The sequence below is a fragment of the Zingiber officinale genome, chromosome 8B, assembly GCF_018446385.1.
Source record: "Zingiber officinale cultivar Zhangliang chromosome 8B, Zo_v1.1, whole genome shotgun sequence".
In the NCBI taxonomy this organism is placed as follows: domain Eukaryota; kingdom Viridiplantae; phylum Streptophyta; class Magnoliopsida; order Zingiberales; family Zingiberaceae; genus Zingiber; species Zingiber officinale.
Window position 1 is genome coordinate 50,605,990 of NC_056001.1, and position 20,447 is coordinate 50,626,436.

The window sequence follows — 20,447 nt, forward strand, 5'->3', positions numbered from 1 at the left end:
TTTTTGCTCATATTATTTTGCTGATAATGTGAAAATTAGATATCGTAAGTGTTCTCAAAATTTTGATGATACTCAACTGATAAACCCAAAGATGCTTTTTATTTTCAAGTTTCCTGGTAAGCTAATGGGTGCATTTGTTTCTAAATTGTTAACTTAACAAGAATATCATTATGCAAGAACATACATACTCCTAAACTGTGATGAGATCAAATACTACATAAAGTAAGTTGACTTATCTAATCAAATATTTATCTTGTTATGTTTATTTGTTATCCCAATTGTCTTAAAACTACCTTTCATGATAGCTCAATGAGTGCAAGTAAGGTAGCTGAAAAGTTAGAGATAGAATTTACATTATGGTTTCAAATCTAAGTTAGATAATTGTGCAAAATATTTTGTCCATGTGTATTAATTCCCATCTAATTTATATCATAGTTATTTTTATAAGTGAAAGACAATAAAATATCAAATATGCAAGATAAAAAAAAAAAAATCTTACATCACGACCCCTCCATAAAATAACGGTATACTTTGGTTACTATGTTAATGGCTTGAAATTCCACATGGCACAATGGGATTCACACAAGTTAACCTATAATTTTGATTTTTTGCATTAAAGGATCTATCGACAATAGTAACACTGAGTTTGATTACTATGGTAGACTTAACAAAATCATAGAGGTTAAATATCCTACATTACCTATAAAAAGGTATGTGATATTTGTTGGAACCCCAAGGTTGTTTTGATGTGATCAAACAAGTTAAGTTAGGTTCTGTTGTGTTTAACCCTTGTGTCTAAGTGTTCAAGAGCTTAGGAGCACAAGAAGTCGAGCAAAAGACGTGGCCAGCGAGAAGGACGGCACGGGAGAGAGCTGACGGGCTCGATGCATCTGAGGGACGAGATGCTACAAAAGAGTACGCGGGCGGACGAGAAGGAGGCATGTGGCGTTTCTGAGGGACGAGAAGCCGGAGCGAAAGGTTGTTCAAGAAGGCCTGAAGTTAGGTTCGGGTGAGCCCTATTTCGGATGGTCAGAATCACCTAAGCGAGCGAAGCCAGAGTGGAAGACTCGGATCGAGGTGAGCAAAACCAGAGCAGAGGGCCCGGACATAAAAAGTCAATGGGGTTGACTTTGAGGGTTCGGGCGCTCGGACCCATTCCAGGCACCCGGAGTCCGAGCGCTTGAAACCCTTCCTAGCGCCCGGAACCTCGGTTTTATCTTATTTGATGTGCATGTTGATCGACGCTTCGGGGATAGAATTCTATCCCACTCTAGGTGTCTGGAATGCTTTCAGGCGCCTCGACCAAGATTATAAATATAACCTTAGTCCAGAAGCTTAACAACAGCAAGAATTACTGAGCAACACTTGTACACGCTTTCCTCTTTGTTTAGCTTCTTCATTTTTGTGTGTCAATTGCTGTAAAGAGGCTTCTCCGCCTGAAGGAGTAAGTAGTGTGATTCATCTCCTTGGATTAACAACCTCTCCGGTTATAACCAAGTAAAAACTCTGAGCCTCTGTCCTTCTTTTAATTTCTTTATCATTTTCATGCAAGTGTTCTTTTAAGTCGAAGAAAGATTTGTTTTTATTTGTGCAAGACTATTCAACCCTCAGTTTAGCTGGCCAACGGTCTCAGCAAGTGGTATCAGAGCCAAGACGCTTCAGGAGGACTAACTGTCGATCAAAGCCAAGACAATGGCCAAACAGAGCATATACCCACCGAAGTTCGAGGGGGAATTCGCTAGCTGGAAAAAGTGAATGCAGGTATTCTTTAAAACCGACTTTGAATTACTTTTAATAATGAAGTTTGGTTTTGTAGCACTCGAAAGTAAGGAAGAATACCAGTGGACGAAAAAAGAGCAGGTCGACTACGTGGCAAACGACAAAGTAGAGTTTCATCTGCTGAGCGTCCTTCCGCTATAATAAGTCAACCAGATCGGTACCTACAACTCAGCAAAGGAGCTTTGAGAGAAGTTCCTTGAGTTACATGAAGGGACATCTGAAGCCAAGCTCGCGAGACGACCACTACAAGAAAATCTGGATTACACAACACTTAAAAGACAACGTTTTTTTTTTTTAAAGCGTTGTCTTTTTTTTGTTTTACAACACTTTATATTAAAAGCATTGTCTATAATTTTTATTTTTTTTATTAAAGACAACGTTTTTTTAACTAAGTGTTGTCTAATGATTTTTTTTTAGTAAAAGACAACACTTTTATAAAAAAGTATTATCTATAAAACTTTTTTATCTACAATACTAAGGTGGCGTTTGGTTTATGGGTTTGGAAATAAGGAAATGGATTCATTCCCAAACCTTGTGTTTGGTTGATGGGAATGAAATCAAAATTTTGAAATGAAACCCAAAAATTTGGATATGGATGAAACTCACCCCCTCCCTTGGGTTTTGATGGAATAGAAATGTGAATTAAGTTTTAGACAAAAATACCCTTAGTATATTTGCTCAATTTTTTTTTAAATTTCACACTCTCTCTCCTTATTCTCTCTCATCATATTTTCTCTCCCCTTATTTTATTATCACACTTTCTCTCTCCTCATTTTCTCTCATCACACATTTTCTATCATTTTCTCTCTATATTCTCTCCCATCATACACTCTCTCTCCTTATTTTCTCTCTCTTCATTCTCTTCCATCACACTTTTTCTCCCATTACACACTTTCTCCTTATTTTTTTTTATCATACTTGCTCTCTCATCATACTTTCTCTCTCCTCAATCTCTCTTAGCATACTCTCTCTCCCTCATTTTCTCTCATCACACTTTCTCTCTCTTCATTCTCTCTCATCACACACTTTCTCTTTATTTTCTCTAATCATACTTTCTCTCTCAGCACACTTTCTCTCTCATCATACTTTTTCTTTCCCCAATCACTAATTTTCTCTCATTACACTTTCTCTCTCTTCATTTTTTCCCATCACTCTTCCTCTCTCAACTCACACACTCTCTCTCATCATACTTTCTCTCTCCTCACTTTTTCATTTTCTCTTATAATACTTTCTCTCTCTTTATTTTTTCCATCACTCTTTCTCTTTCAGCATACTTTCTCTCTTCTCAGTCTCTCATTTTCTCTCATCATACTTTCTCTCTCTTCATTTTTTCCCATCATGCTTTTTCTCTCAACCCACTTTCTCTCTCATCGTACTTACTCTCAACTCACTCTTTCATTTTTTCTCATAATACTTTCTCTCTCTTCATTTTTGTCATCACTCTTTCTCTCTCATCATACTTTTTTTCTTCTCAATCTCTCCTATCATGCACTGTCTCCTCATTTTCTCTCATCATATTTTCTCTCTCTTCATTTTCTCTCTCATCATACTTTCTCTCTCATCATACTTTCTCTCTCATCATATGTTTCTCTCACATTTAACTTTCTCTCCCATCTAATTTTTTTTCTTATTTTCCTATAAGGGTAAAAAAGGAAATTTAGGTTCATTCCGATTGAAAATATTTAACTAACCAAATATCATTTTTAAGAATAATACCCAAGTTCATACCCATTCCCATTCCATAATACTATGATATTCATTCCCATTTCGATTCCTAGGAGAGAAAATGCCCCCTACAACCTTAATAAATTAAAACTTAGCTGAATTCCTCCACAAGATCTCCTCACATACGACAACCTTTTCGCCCCCATCGATCTCTCCTCTCGACGAAAACCTCCTCGGCGAAACCCTCTGCTCGGCCAAAACCTCGCTCACCCCCATCTCTCCGCCAAAAGCTCTTCTCGGCGAAAACCTCTGCTCTGCCAAAACCTTGCTTGCCCCAATCTCTCCGCCAAAACCTCTGGTATCTCCTCTGTCTGCCAAAACCAAGCCTCCACCAAAACCTAGCCTCTTTCTCCCAGAAACCTCCATCTCCTCCCAAAACCTAGCCCCCACAAAAACCTACATCTCAGCCAAAGCCCCACACGTCCCGTGACCTAGCCTCCACCACTCTTCAGCGACTTGAGGTGTTTAGGACAACCGATGCCGTTGGAAAAGGCTCTTCTCGTGTGACTGGTTTGTCACACATCTCTTCCTCATTCTATTCCCATATCAATATTAAATTTAATGGTGTGTGATTTCTTTTTTTCCCTTGTATTCTGTTGTAAATGTACTTGTATGTCTTTGAATATTGTTGCTTGTATCAGATGTAGAAGTGTTCTATTTTCCCAATTCCAATAGGTCCTCATTCATTTTTTACTTTCTTTGTTATGTTTGCTTTTTCCTAAAATATATGATAATATGTCTATTTTGGTTGTTGTTATCAGCTTTTATCTATTGCTGATTTTGCATTTTTTTCAACAATGGCTTTTAGCATTTCAATAATTTGCAGAACATGCCATAGCCAAATTTCAAGTTATAATATGTTTGAAACTACAAATGTTGTTGTAAGCAATTGTCAGTTAGGAAGTTTTGTTAAGTTGAACATATGCTTTCATCTTTTTGGTTTAACAATGCTATTATGTAATTAGTACTTAGAGAAAGTAATAGTACTTGGGAAAATTGAGTTCAATCTTATATTCTTTCAAAGATAATTTAAATCTTGGATGCACTTCCTCTTTTCAATATGTCAATGCCTTGGTATAACACTAGTAAGCCATTTATAGGTATATTTTTCAAAATGTCGATGCCTTTCATATCAACAACTGGATTAAGATATTTTTTAATCCATTCTTAGGTATCTCAAAAGGGCACTTCCTCTTAAGATATTCCCATATCAATATCTCTGAAGTTATACAAATTGCAAAACAGCATGTCAAAGATGTCAATTTACCTGATATTGAACTTGTATGTATCTTATGGGATATGCTAATGGATGTTGTTCAATGGTCTAGTAAAAACTAGTAACAGAATGCAAATTCTATGCTTCATCAGGTAGTTTTTATAAACGCATTTTATTCATGTTCTTTGATCATCTTTAGCATTTTCCGTGTTTTGATTTCTCATGCAATTCAATACATTTCCCCTTTACATCATTGGTATAAATTCCTAAAAGTCAAAAAATAATGTTCAATTTTGGTAACTTCGATTGAGATTGTGGCTTGCTTTCAGATCTATTTCGTCCCATGTTCTGCTTCAGTTTTATGCATCGAAACCCATTGATTTTGGATCGGAAGCTTCTCCATTCTTATGCATCATATTGTGTTTCTTTTCCATTGCATTTGTTAAACATTTGATTCGTGCTAATGTGAAGGTTAAAACAACAATTGTCGCATCCAACACCTCCAAAACTGTGACAAATACCAAAATTAGAGCGAAAACCGTGAAGAAAGTGTATTCTTTGCCCGGCCAGAAGCATAATCCTCCTGAAGAGGTTTGTGATTTCCAAACATACAATTCTCCTTTGTTGCAACTTGCAATTGGCTAAATAGTTCCTTTGGTGTTAGGAACCATTGAGGATATTCTATGAATCTCTATCGAAACAAATTCCCTCAAGTGAAATGGCACAATTTTGGTAAGATTATTTTCTCTGTTATCCCTACCTCTACACTTGTTCATTGCTTCTGAGCTCCTTTCTTTAGCTGATACTGCTTGCATACCATGATAAGTGAATTATCATACTATCGACTTGCTAAGGTCATAAACTAGGCAACTTTATGTATCTGTAAGAAGACAATGCAGCACAAGAAGACCATTCATGTAACTTTCATTCTTTGATCGTACATCTGAGACCCATATAATGATGCTAACAATTTTTCTTTAGCAAAATGTTCCAAAAGTCCCTTTTGGTGAATTTGTCTCCTCCATTATGCTGCCTGAGAGCATATGCAAGAAATCAACTGCTTGCATTTAGGTAAAAGTTGAGCCTATTCATATCCTAAAGAAGAATGGTGGTTGATTTGTTTTGATGGGGCACCCCATTGTCCCTAGATCAATCAGGTGGGTGCATATTATGCTATTCTCCTATTGTCATTCTAAAACAAAACATATTCCCCTGTAATTGTAGGCCCTAGTGTAGATATGATTGAGTAGTTAGTAGGAGAATTTGATTTCCTTTGAAACATCTGCTGCGACATAACCTGAAAAAAAAAATATAGGGTAGATGGGAACTCAAGCAAAGCTATGCCTTTTAATTTTTAGTTGTATGACGGAAACTGAACATCTGGTCTGATATAAGCAATATATGTAAATAACTCACAGAAGACTGATCATGGGATTAAGAACTATAACAGAATTAAAGCATAGTTTTTGTAGCATACTTTGTTAGCATTTAGATGAAATGAATGAGAGTGACAAAGAAAGAAAGCAATAAATTTGTTGTTATAGATCAAATTAGATGGTAAGCTGGTTCCATGTTGAAGCAACCTTCTCTTGAATTAAATTGTACACTGCATTTTAATGGATATAATCGAAGGTCTATCCTGCAATTTTTTTCAAACTCCTGTCAGCATTTAACAAATTTACTTTCTATAAATGTTTTAACAGCCTTACAATTTTTACAGAGGAAGCTGAAGAGGAAGAATGATTAATAGTGATTGCTTGAACAGACTAATAGTTAGGGGCCTTCCAAAGGTGTGATTGGGAAGTACTTTGATGAAGAACTATCAAGAAGACTTTGGGATTTAAGCGAGAAGATGGATAAAGCCAATGAGTAAAGAGCATTCAAGTCAAGATGATAAGTACCATCTATTAAGATCATTTAAATTCATGCAATAAGATGTAGTCGAGATGAGTAGTTTTGAGTGTCCTAATTTAAATTTCTTTTTTAAGCAAGAAATTATGTTTGTTATAGAAGTGTAAGGATGATAATTTGTATATTTATCTTGGTTGTTTATTTAATAATATGTTGTTGATTGAAATAGATTTATTTTCATTTATCTTTTATTTGTCTTTAGTATTAGAAGACAACAGTTTAAAATTTCTTATCTTTTACTAAAAAAGATAATACTTTTTATACGTTGTGAAAATGTTGTCTTTGCTAAAAAAGACAATGTTTTTTATGTGTTGTCCTTAAAAAAGACAATGCTTTTTAAGCGTTGTCTTTGCAAAAAACGATAATGCTTTTAAAGCATTGCAAAAGCGTTGTCTTTGCTATAAACGACAATACTTTTAAAGCGTTGTCTTTGAGCAGACTTTTAACAACGCTTTTTCAGCTACATAGCGACTTTTAAACGAATTAAAAGTGTCATGAATTAACTTTTAAACGAAAAACTAATAATTTTGATATTGAATTTATAGATTTTACACTCTACTTATGAAAATAATAGATAAATATATTAAATTTATTTATTAGAATAAAATTGTAAATTTTAATAAGAATATTATAATTTTCTATAAATATATAATTTTGTTTTTAATGAATATTTAAATTTATAATTTATATTTATTAATCTCATTTAGGTTCGATAAAAGCTCGAATAAAGTCGTAAGCAATGAATATATTTGTTAAATAAAGCTCGAGCTCATCTCGATTATAAATGAGTCAAACTCAAACATTCAAGAGTTCAACTCGGTTTGGCTCGATTACACCCTTACGCCCGAGTGACTTCCGCATGAGTCTTGGTGAACTTCTTATAGGATGTATTGAACATCATCCAATCCAACTAGGCTCTCTTGTAGAGGTGGTCTCCAATCAATGTGAACCATTCAGCCCTCTTTTTTAGTAGTTGAGCCTATTTCTAGTCGGACGGTTTGTTTCTAGATAGAGGTACTCGATTAAAGGTGTTCTCCAGTCGCCAACAACTCCCCCGATTAGCCTATTGATATGGGCCACCAACATCACTTACTCGATCAGCTTATCCAACATTACTGGAGTCAAGGAACTTACTAATTTGGCCAGTTCATCTGCGTATTGGTTCTCCGCTTGAGGGATCTTGTGAATAATGACTTCTTGAAATCCAACTTTCAATTTCTCGAACGCTTCCGCATATAGCCTTAGCTTGGTATTATTTATTTCAAAACTACTTGAGAGCTGCTGCGCCGCCAGTTGAGAATCCAAGTGGATGAGAACTATTGCTGCTTCCACATGTTGAGCTGCCTACAGTCTAGTGATCAAGGTTTCATATTCTGCCTCGTTATTTGTGGCATGATAATCCAGCCGTATGGACAACTGCATCTGATCCTCGTACGGTGATATTAAGAGGATGCCAATTCTACTACCTTGCCGGGTGGACGAGTCATCCACATATATCTTCTAAGTCGCATTCGGTGAGGTGTTCTGTACCTTAGTGACAAAATCAGCTAAGGCTTGGGCTTTGATCGCTGTCCAAGGGTTGATACTAAATGTCAAACTCACTCAGCTCGGTGGTTCATTAGATCAGTCGTCCGAATGTCTTTGGATTAAGGAGGACTCTTCCCAGCGTGTTGTTAGTCATCACCATGATTGGATGTGAGAGAAAGTATGGGCGAAGCCTCCGAGCAGGGAGTACCAGCCTGTATGCCAACTTTTCGAGATAGGTGTAGCGGGATTCTACATCTTTCAATATATGACTTAAGAAATACACTGGATGTTGCTCAGAGCCATTCTGCAGCACCAACGCTAAGCCAATCATATACTCTGTGGATGATAAATATATTCAGAGCAGCTCACCGCCGATGGGCTTTGCCAGTATAGGTAAGGAAGTAACGTACTTCTTAAGTTCTGCCAGTGTCTTGTCGCATTCCGCATCCCATTGGAATTTTGTCGCACAATGTAGGATCTTGAAGAACGGGTGACTCCGATTGTACGATTTGAAGATGAATTTTGACAATGCGGTGATCCGTCTAGTCAGCCGTTGGGCCTCCTTTAAGTTATGGGGTGGGGGCATGTCTTACAATGCCTTCACTTTGCTCATATTTGCCTTGATTCTCCACTCGGTCATAATGTATCCAAGGAAGCGGCTATTCTTTGCTCTGAATAGGCACTTGCTCGAGTTTAGCTTGATTCCATACGTCCTTAGGGTCAGTGGCTCGGGGCGATTTTATTAATATGTCATTGACATATACCTTCATATTCCGGTCGATCTGTCGTCAAAACACCTTGTTCATCAATTTTTGATAAGTGGCGCCGGCGTTCTTCAGTCTGAATGACATGACTTTATAGCAGTAGGTCCCGTCAACTATAATGAAGCTGACTTTTTCTTGATCTTCCTTAGCGAGCGACACTTGATGGTAGCCCTGGTACGCATCAAGCATGTATATTAGCTTGTAGCCTGTCATGGAATCCACCATTTGATCAATACGTGGTAGTAGATAGAAATCCTTTGGGCAAGCCTTGTTCAAGTCGCAGAAGTCAATACAAACTCACCACTTATTGCCTGGCTTGGAGACTAGCACGAAATTGGCCAGCCAACTCAAAAATTGAACCTCGTGAATGTGACCGGCCTCCAGCAATTTTTCTATCTCCACTCTGATGATTTGATTCTTCTCCAAATTGAAATCCCTCTAACTCTGTTTCACTAGTTGGGCGTCCGGTCGGACGTGAAGCTTGTGCTACACCACGCTTGGCGAGATGCCCGAGAGCTCGTGAGTTGACCAGGTAAGCACATCGTGGTTTCGCCTAAGGCAGGTGACCAGCTCTCCCTTGTTATCGTCTGTCAGATCGACGGTGACAAAGGTTGTTGCTTCCAATCGGCTGGAATGGATATGAACCTCCTCTTTTTCATCATAGGCTAGCGTAGGAGGCTCCTCTATGATTGCGTTCACCTTAAAACACTGAGTCTTCTGAGCGACTTTCTCTTCAAATTTAACTATCTCAACGTAGCACCGCCGAGCGGCCAAATGGTCGCCCTTGACATCGCCCACCGAATTATCCACCATGAACTTGATCTTCTGGCAGAAGGTGTATATTATGACTCAGAACTCATTTAAGGTCGGTCGGCCTAATATTACATTGTAAGCGGATGACGCATCCACCACGATGAAGTTTGTGGTCCTTGTCCTTTTGAGAGGCTCCTCTCAAAGTGATATGGCCAGTCGAGCCTAGCCGATCGGCAATACTTCATTGCTTGTGAACACGTATAGAGGGGTTTTCATGGGCTGCAAGTCACTCTGGTTGATTTGTAACTGGCCAAATGCCTTTTTGAAGATGATATTCACTGAACTTCCTGTATCCACAAAAGTTTAGTGAATAGTATAATTAGCTATTACCGTTCGGATGATCAAGGCGTCATCGTGAGGGATCTCCACTCCCTTTAGGTCCTAAGGGTCAAAATTGATCTCTGGCCCCTCAGCCTTCTCCTTGCTTCATCCCACAGCATGTATCTCCAATTGCCGTGCGTGTGACTTCCTTGCTCTATTGGAATCATCATCGGTCAGCCCTCCAGTGATCATTCCAATTTTGGCCCACGCCGCATTGCTTCAGTTTTTCTCCTCCCAAGCTAAAGATCGAGCCCGCTTGGCTGAAGCCCAGGCAGGACTCACATTACCTCTTCATTAAGGCTAGCGTTGACGCTGCTCAGCTGCCGTTCTTTTTTCTTCCCGTCGTCCATCTGATCAGTATTAATGATGCTGACCAGGAGAGGGTGAATGATAGCGATATTCTAGAGGAGCTGGTCAGCTTGAAACTGGCCCAAAGTCGTAGCAGTCTCAAGTATTATGTGTCGCCGAACGATGATAGGAGCAGCAACCGTGTCCACGGCCTGCCTTTTACAACCTTTAGCCGCTCTGCTTCCATGTGCTGCACAGCATATTACTCGTAGCTCTTGGTGCGGCTGACTTGCTCCTGCCCGGGGGCCCTTTGGTGTTTAATGGCTATTAGTCGGTTGTCGTTCAGGGGCGACAGTATGTTCAGCGGGCACTTCCTTCCTTCGTGCTACTTGGGCCTCCTTGATGTTGATGTATTCATTGGCGCGCTTGAGCAGGTGGTCAAAGTCTTTTGGCAGCCTTCGAATGAGTGAGTGAAAGAATTCACCCTCTTTAAGTCCCTGTGAGAAGACATTCACCAATAATTCTGGGGTGACCGATAGGATGTCCATGACCACTTGGTTGAACCTCTTGATGTAGGCTCTCAGTGCCTCCTTGGGCTCTTGCTTCACAACGAACAAGTTAACGTTTGTCTTCTAGTAATGGTGACTACTGGTAAAATGGTGCAGAAATGTTGCCCGGAAATCCTTGAAGCCGTGGATTGATCCAATCAGCAGGCGTCTAAACCACCTCTATGTTGATCCGGAAAGAGTGGTGAGGAAGACTCAATACTTCACTCCATCAGTGTACTGATAGAGCGTGGTCGTGTTGTCACACGACCGTACCTTGCTCCTTCTCTGGTGAAGTCACATGACTGTTGGAGTGTATACTGAAAGTCTAAGTTTTTGTAAATATTTATGTTAAATAAAGAATCACATTTGGTCAATTTATCTACATTTGTTTATAGTTGTTCAATTAATTTATATTGTAGATAACATAGTATGTGGTGTCACATATAGAAGATGATGTTATCAGTACCTTATAAATTATAAACAGTAGCTCATGACCAAAATGGAAAGGAACAAACCATTGGAAGGTCGTAGTGTAATTAGGAATTAGTTTATCTTGACTATATAATTACACTAGTATACTTAGAATGTATTGAGTAGGACCATTTGAGGTTGTTTCTTTTATACTGACTTTATAAAGGAACAAATACCTCAGTTATTATGGAAGTGTGTGCTCTTAATCCTAATATAATAACAAGCACATATATTTGATATTTATTTCTTTAATTTATCAATGGGTGAGATTTAGTTCGATAAATCAATAAGCCCGATAAGTTGGGAAATGATATCACTTATAGTGTGTGTTGTTGATTATAGAAGGAAACTGTGTCCTAGAGATACTAGGTTGATAATGTCCCCAAGAGGAGCTCATAAGGATTGTCATGTTAAACCCTGCAGGTGGACTTAGTCCGACATGACGATAAGGTTGAGTGGTACTACTCTTGGACTAAGATATTAATTAAATGAGTTGTCAGTAACTCACTTAATTAGTGGTCATTCGATATCTTAAACACAGGGAGACTAACACACTCATAATAAGAAGGAGCCCAAAAATGTAATTTGGTATTGGTGCGGTAGTTCAATAATAGTTCTTTAGTGGAATGAATTATTATTGATAAAATTAAGTTATGTGTTCGGGGCGAACACGGGATGCTTAATTTTATCGGGAGACCAAAACCAATTCCTCCTCTCGGTCTCTATCGTAGCATCTTATTTATAGAGTACTATACCCACCTATACCCACTTTCTATACCCACCTAATAGGGGTCGGCCAAGCTAGCTTGGGAACCAAGCTAGGGCCGACCTAAGCATAAATTGGGGTGGCCGGCCCTAGCTTGAACCCAAGCTAGAGGGGCCGGTCATATTAAATTAAAAAGGATTTTAATTTTAATTTTAATTTTTATTATGTGGAAGATATAATTTATTAAAGAGAATTAAAATTAAAATATCTCTCTTGTAAAAGATCTATAAAAGATTAAAGAAAGAGATTAGATCTCTTTCCTTATTTGTAGATTGGTGAGATATTTTATTTTCTCTTTAAAAATTATTCACATGTTGTTAAATTAAAATTATAGAAATTTCTTTTTATCAACCATGAAGAGATTTTTGAAGAGAAATTTTATTTTTAAAATTTCCGGAAACAAATTAGGAAGTTTTAATTTGTTGATTAAAACTTGTCTAATTTATTTCTTTTGATGTGGCCGGCCAATATTGTTTTAATTGGAAATTTTATTTTATTTTTCTCAATTAAATCATGTCAAGGAAATTAAGGAAATTTTATTGTAATTAAATTTCCTAATTTGCCTAGGCCAAAGAATATAAAAGAAGGGGTGGGGGTGCCTTCATGAGATACAACCTCTATTATTTCTCTCCCTCTTTTGTTCCTTGGTGTGGCCGGCCATCATCATCTTCTCCCTCTCTTCCTCTTGTGGTGGCCGAACCTCTCTCTCCCCTTGGAGCTCTTGTGGTGGCCGGATACTACTTGGAGAAGAAGAAGAAGAAGGAGAGAAAGCTAGCATCTCTTGGAGCTTGGTTGGTGTTTTGATCTTCTTCCTTGGTGAAGCTTCCTTGTTGTGGCCGAACCTAGCTAGGAGGAGAAGAAGGTGGTTGGTGGTTTCTCATCTCGGAAGATCGTTGCCCACACAACGTCCGAGGTTAGAAGAGGAATACGGTAGAAGATCAAGAGGTCTTTCTAGAAGGTATAACTAGTAGTTTTTCCTTTTCCGCATCATACTAGTTATTTATGGAAATAATACCAAATACAAGAGGCTTACGTTCTAGTATTTCGAATATGATTTTCGAAGTTGTGTTCTTTTGTTTTTTTTTTCTTGTGATTTGATTGTTCTTTTCAGTTAACCTAAAGTTATTTTAGGAAATTAAATATTAGATTTCTATAAAAGGTTTTGTCTAGTCGGTGGTGGTTGCTCCCGTATCCAAGAAGGCCATGTGCCTCGCTACGTCAGTACTGGGAACCAATTATGGAAATTAATATTTAATGGAATTAATAACTTAAGGCGATTTGGGTCGAACGTGTTAAGTTTCGCAAGAGATCCAAGTCAAAACCTAAAAGAACAAATAGATTAAGTTTTGGATCAAACGTGTTAAGTTCCGCAGGCGATCCAAAATTTAATTTAAAAGAACACATGGTAGCTAGGAAAAGATTCAGACCTTTTTACAAAATTTTTGTACAGTGGAACCTCTAGGCTTTCCGAGTAGCAACCATTGGAGTGTATACTGAAAGCCTAAGCTTTGTAAACATTCATTATGAATAAAGAATCACATTTGGTCAAATTATCTATATTTATTTGTAGTTGTTCAATTAATTTATACTGTAGAAAACATAGTATGTGGTGCCACATGCAGAAGATGATATTATCAGTACCTTATAAATTATAAACAGTAGCTCACGACCAAAATGGAAAGGAACAAATCATTAGAATGTCGTAGTGTAATTAGGTATCAGTTTATCTTGACTGTATAATTACACTAGTACACTTAGAGTGTAATGAGTAGGACCATTTGAGGTCGTTTCTTTTATACTGACTTTATAAAAAAACAAAGACCTCGGTTCTTATGAAAGTGTGTGCTCTTAATCCTAATATAATAACAAGCACATATATTTGATATTTATTTCTTTAATTTATCAATGGGTGAGATTTAGTTCGATGAATCAATAAGTCCGATAAGTTGGGAAATGGTATCACTTATAGTGTGTGTTGTTGATTATAGAAGGAAACTGTGTCCTAGAGATACTAGGTTGATAATGTCCTCAAGAGGAGCTCATAAGGATTGTCATGTTAAACCCTGCAGGTGGACTTAGTCCGACATGATGATAAGGTTGAGTGGTACTACTCTTGGACTAAGATATTATTAAATGTGTTGTTAGTAACTCACTTAATTAGTGGATATTCGATATCTTAAACACAGGGAGACTAATACACTCATAATAAGAAGGAGCCCAAAAATGTAATTTGGGATTGGTGCGGTAGTTCAATAATTGTTCTCTAGTGGAATGAATTATTATTGATAAAATTAAGTTGTGTGTTCGGGGCGAACACGGGATGCTTAATTTTATCGGGAGACCAAAACCAATTCCTCCTCTCGGTCCCTATCGTAGCCTTTTATTTATAGAGTACTATACCCACCTATACCCACTTTCTATCCCCACCTAATAGGGGTCGGCCAAGCTAGCTTGGGAACCAAGCTAGGGCCGGCCTAAGCATAAATTAGTGTGGCCGACCCTAGCTTGAACCCAAGCTAGAGGGGCCGGCCATATTAAATTAAAAAGGATTTTAATTTTTATTATGTTGAAGATATAATTTATTAAAGAGAATTAAAATTAAAATATCTCTCTTGTAAAAGATCTACAAAAGATTAAAGAAAGAGATTAGATCTCTTTCCTTATTTGTAGATTGGTGAGATATTTTATTTTCTTTTTAAAAATTATTCACATGTTGTTAAATTAAAATTATAGAAATTTCTTTTTATCAACCATGAAGAGATTTTTGAAGAGAAATTTTATTTTTAAAATTTCCGGAAACAAATTAGGAAGTTTTAATTTGTTGATTAAAACTTGTCTAATTTATTTCTTTTGATGTGGCCGACCAATATTGTTTTAATTGGAAATTTTATTTTATTTTTCTCAATTAAATCATGTCAAGGAAATTAAGGAAATTTTATTGTAATTAAATTTACTAATTTGCCTAGGCCAAGGAATATAAAAGAATGGGTGGGGGTGCCTTAATGAGAGACAACCTCTATTATTTCTCTCCCTCTTTTGTTCCTTGGTGTGGCTGGCCATCATCATCCTCTCCCTCTCTTCCTCTTGTGGTGGCCGAAACATCCTTATTGCTTGGAGTTTTTGTGGAGGCCGGATACTACTTGGAGAAGAAGAAGAAGAAGGAGAGAAAGCTAGCATCTCTTGGAGCTTGGTTGGTGTTTTGATCTTCTTCCTTGGTGAAGCTTCCTTGTTGTGGTCGAACCTAGCTAGGAGGAGAAGAAGGTGGTTGGTGGCTTCTCATCTCGGAAGATCGTTGCCCACACAACGTCCGAGGTTAGAAGAGGAATACGGTAGAAGATCAAGAGGTCTTTCTAGAAGGTATAACTAGTAGTTTTTCCTTTTCCGCATCATACTAGTTATTTATGGAAATAATACCAAATACAAGAGGCTTACGTTCTAGTATTTCGAATATGTTTTTCGAAGTTGTGTTCTTTTGTTTTATTTTTCCTTGTGATTTGATTGTTCTTTTCGGTTAACCTAAAGTTATTTTAGGAAATTAAATATTAGATTTCTATAAAAGGTTTTGTCTAGTCGGTGGTGGTTGCTCCCATATCCAAGAAGGTCATGTGCCTCGCCACGTCAGTACTGGGAACCAATTATGGAAATTAATATTTAATGGAATTAATAACTTAAGGTGATTTGGGTCGAACGTGTTAAGTTCCGCAGGAGATCGAAGTCAAAACCTAAAAGAACAAATAGATTAAGTTTTGGATCAAACGTGTTAAGTTCCGCAGGCGATCCAAAATTTAATTTAAAAGAACACATGGTAGCTAGGAAAAGGTTCAGACCTTTGTACAAAATTTTTATACAGTGGAACCTCTAGGCTTTCCGAGTAGCAACCAACAATTGGTATCAGAGCTAGGGTTTTGCCTCTGTGTATTTGGTATTAGTTTAATTATGCACATGTCATACATAATTTAGGCAGGTTAATAGTAGGATGTGCTAACTTTGTGGATACAGGATCCAACTATTATGGCTTTTAGTTATTATGTGTGATTGGACCCTTGGACATGTCAAGGACATTTATATGTGTGTGCATGATTGTATTAAAAATACAGTAGGAGCTGTATTTAATTTTATTAGGATTTTATTTTTGATCTAGATACATGTACATTTATTTTATGGAATATAGGATCCAAAATGTAAAATTCTATTTATGTCGCGGATCAAATCTTGCAAAGCGTGGAACCTTCTAAGGACCAGAGGCGTAGCAGAACTAGGAGCAAGATGGATGCGACAGCTAGACCCGGTGGCGGTGGCCAAATATGGCAGCAGCTTGGGATGACAACACACGGAGGATAACTATAGATAAAAGCTATAATAGTTGAAAATTAGATTTTCTATTTATTGCTTTTATATTGTGCTGTGTGTGCATGTTAGTATACATGACTAGTAGGCTAGCATAGTTAAAATTCCTCATTTATAAATAACTAAGTGGGAGAGGTATTTTTAAATAAATCCCATGGTCTCCATTACTGGTTTGTAAGTGATGCAAACAAGCTTGCGCGTTGGCTCTGAGTGCCTTCCTCCATAACGGATGAGCTTGTTTGTGGATCACTAGAATAGACTTCCATTTTTGGATGACTATAGGAAGTTAATTAAGAGCGTGTGATTTTCCCCAACGGAAGGAGCATAATCTTATTAATGGACTTAGTGTCAAGTAATGGTATACACTTAGACACATCTAATAGTATCCTCCCCATCGGAGTCACTGCTATTATTTGTGTGACCAAAAGACACCAACTATTAATTTTATTTGTCAAAAAGTTAGGTTGACAAGATAATAAAATTAATGGGTTAAAACCCTCCTTTTACAAATGTTGAATTTGTATACGTCCACACTAACGTGGCATACAAAATTCACGGTGTTTTGAGGTGTTGGTTAATTTAAAATAGTATTGTTTGAGGAATCAATATTATTCTAAATTTAGAGTTCTGACCAAAAGTTATTTGTGATTCTTAGGATGACTTTCAACCCACTGTCCATCATACTTCAACAGAATAGACTTACTGGACCTAATTACATAGATTGGAAAAGGAACCTGGACATTGTCCTTACTGCTGAAAGCTATAAATTTGTACTGACTGAGCAGTGCCCTGAAGCACCTACTGGTGAATCTACCCAAGAGGAGATTGAATATCATAGGAAATGGGTAAAAGCAGATGAGATGGCGCAGTGTTACATTTTGGCTTCAATGTCAAATGTATTGCAACATCAGCATCAAGATTTACCAACAGCTTATGATATTATGAACAATCTCAAGGAACTCTTTGGTCATCAGGATAGGGCTTCTAGACAAGAAGCCATGAGAAAGATAATGACAGCCACCATGCAAGAGGGTACTCTTGTGAGGGATCATATCCTAAAGATGATGGCTTATCTGAACGAGATACAGATCCTTGGAGGAGAAATTGATGGGGAAACCCAGATCGATATGATCCTCCAAACACTACCTAGAAGTTTTGAGCAATTCCGCCTGAATTACAATATGAATAAAAGGGTATATTCATTGGCGGAATTACTGACAGAACTTCAGGCAGCAGAAGGATTGTTTCGTCACAACTCTCATATTCACTATGTTAAAAATGGTTCTACTTCTAAGCCGAAAGGAAAGAAGAAGAAGAAACAAGTTGGTTCAGCAAAGAAAGTGAATAAAACTCAGAGTACATGATTTAAAGCTGGAGTGAAGAAGCCAAAGGGCAAGTGCTTCATCTGCAAGCAGTCAGGGCATTGGAAGGCGGACTGTCCTCGTAGGAATTAGAACAACAAAGGTATATCTCATGCTCTAGTTGTTGAAACATGTTTAGCGGTGTTATCTACCAGCACTTGGTGTGTAGATACGGGAGCTACTGATCATGTCTGCAATTCCCTGCAGGTGTTCCAGGAAACCCGACGACTAATTGAAGGAGAGATTACCGTCTATATGGGCAATGCTACTAAGGTGGCGGCTATTGCAGTGGGAGACGTCTACTTATCTTTTAGTAGTAATAGAAATTTGGTTTTAAGAAATTGTCTTTATGTACCCAGTTTTAAAAAGAATTTAATTTCAGTTTCTAAACTGTTTTTAGATGGATATTCAGTTTCTTTCAGTAACGATGTAGTTATTAAGAGAAATAAAGTGATTATCTGTTCTGGTACATTAGTTGGCAATTTGTATACTTTAAATCCAATTTCTTCCACAAAGCAAAACATGAAAATTTATAACTCATCTTCTAACTCAAATAAAAGAAAAGAACCTTCGGAAATGAACCAAGCATATTTTTGGCATATAAGGCTTGGTCATATTAACTTAAGTAGGATTCAGAGGCTAATAGCTGATGGACTTTTGGGTTCATTAGAGTTGGAAAATTTTCCAACTTGTGAATCTTGCTTGGAAGGTAAAATGACCAAGAGGTCATTCAAGGCCAAAGGGTATAGAGCCAAAGAAGTGTTGGAATTGGTTCATTCTGATTTGTGTGGTCCTATGTCTGTCCAGGCAAGAGGTGGTTTTGAATATTTTGTCTCTTTTATAGATAATTATTCAAGATACGGATATATTTCACTAATGCGCCGCAAGTCTGAGTGCTTTGATAAGTTCAAAGAATACAAGGCTGATGTGGAGAAACGATTAGGTAAAAGTATCAAGACACTACGATCTGATCGTGGTGGCGAATACCTCTTAGGAGAGTTTAGGAATTACTTATCAGAGGCCGGGATTCAATCCCAATTGTCTGCACCTGGAACACCCCAACAGAATGGTGTAGCAGAACGAAGGAATAGAACTCTTATGGAGATGGTTAGATCGATGATGAGTTATTCAGAATTACCAAATTCGTTTTGGGGATATGCTCTGGAAACAGCAGTGTATGTTCTGAACTTAGTACCTTCTAAATCAGTTTCTTCTACTCCCATAGAATTGTGGAATGGGCGAAAACCCAGTCTAAGACATATTCGGATTTGGGGTAGTCCAGCACATGTGCTGAAACCAGATGCTGATAAGTTAGAATCTCGTATGGAAGTTCGTGTGTTTGTAGGATATCCCAAAGGAACGAAGGTGGTTTATTTTATAGTCCAAAGACGGAAGGTCATTGTTAGCACCAATGCCCGCTTTTAGAAGAAGACTATATAATGGATCACAAGCCCGATAGCAAAGTTGTTTTAGAAGAACTAAGAGAGACACGTCTACTTTAGTACCAACGAAGTACAAGATGAATTACCACAAGAGACCGCAACACGTGTCACATGATACACAACCACAAAGTGCCTCGTCGTAGTGGGAGGGTTGTGAGGCGACTGAGAGATTCATGTTTTGGGAGAGTCTTGGACTTGATCCGGGTAAATATGAACTGATCCCGGACATATGACTAAGCACTCCAAGATATAGATGGCGTCTTGGCAAAAGGCGATGAATTCGAAATAGAGTCTATGTACTCTAATAAGGTGCAGGAGCTTGTAGAACCACTGATGGTGTAAAAGCCGTTGGATGTAAGTGGATCTACAAAAGGAAAAGAGGGAGACGGGAAGGTAGAAACCTTCAAAGCTAGGCTTGTTGCGAAAGGGTACACTCGTAAAGAGGGAATCGATTATGAAACCTTTTCACCGGTAGCCATGCTTAAGTCTATCCGGATACTCTTATCCATTGCTCATATGGATTATGAGATTTGGCAAATGGATGTCAAGACAGCTTTCCTTAATGGAAGTCTTGAGGAAAACATCCATATGAGGCAACCGGAAGGGTTCATTGAAAAGGCAAAGAGCATCTAGTATGCAAGCTCAATCGGTCCATTTATGGACTGAAGCAAGCTTCAAGATCTTGGAACATCCGGTTTAATGAAGTAATCCAGTCATATGAATTTATTCAAAGTCCGGATGAGTCTTGTGTATATAAGAAGTGTAACGGAAACGTGGTGGTATTTCTTGTACTATACGTAGATGATATTTTGTTAATTGGCAACAATGTCAAGGTATTATCAGACGTAAGGGTATGGTTGTCCAAACAATTTGATATGAAGGATTTAGGAGAGTGTGCGCACATTCTTGGGATCAAAGTAATAAGGGATCGCAAGAAAAGAATGTTGTGTCTGTCCCAAGCTTCATACATAGATACAATCCTTGCTCGTTTTAGTATGCAGGATTCCAAGAAAGGTTTCTTACCTTTTAGGCATGGAATAGCTCTATCTAAAGAGATGTCTCCAAAGACATCAAAGGAGATAGAAGACATGAAAGCGGTTCCTTATGCTTCGGCTGTAGGAAGCCTTATGTATGTAATGCTATGTACGAGACCTGATATCTGCTTTGC

The 20,447-nt window shown here is 37.8% G+C and overlaps 1 long non-coding RNA gene across 2 annotated transcripts; it reads left to right on the forward strand.

The window, feature by feature from the left end:
- Positions 1 to 3,617: 3,617 nt before the first annotated feature.
- LOC122017854 lies at positions 3,618 to 6,797 on the forward strand. Of its 2 annotated transcripts, none has more exons than XR_006121476.1 (4): positions 3,618 to 4,068; positions 5,192 to 5,311; positions 5,385 to 5,452; positions 6,441 to 6,797. It is a non-coding gene; the product is annotated as an uncharacterized LOC122017854 (long non-coding RNA). The 2 variants fall into 2 exon arrangements; XR_006121475.1 differs by having other exon boundaries at positions 3,618 to 4,014.
- Positions 6,798 to 20,447: the final 13,650 nt, after the last annotated feature.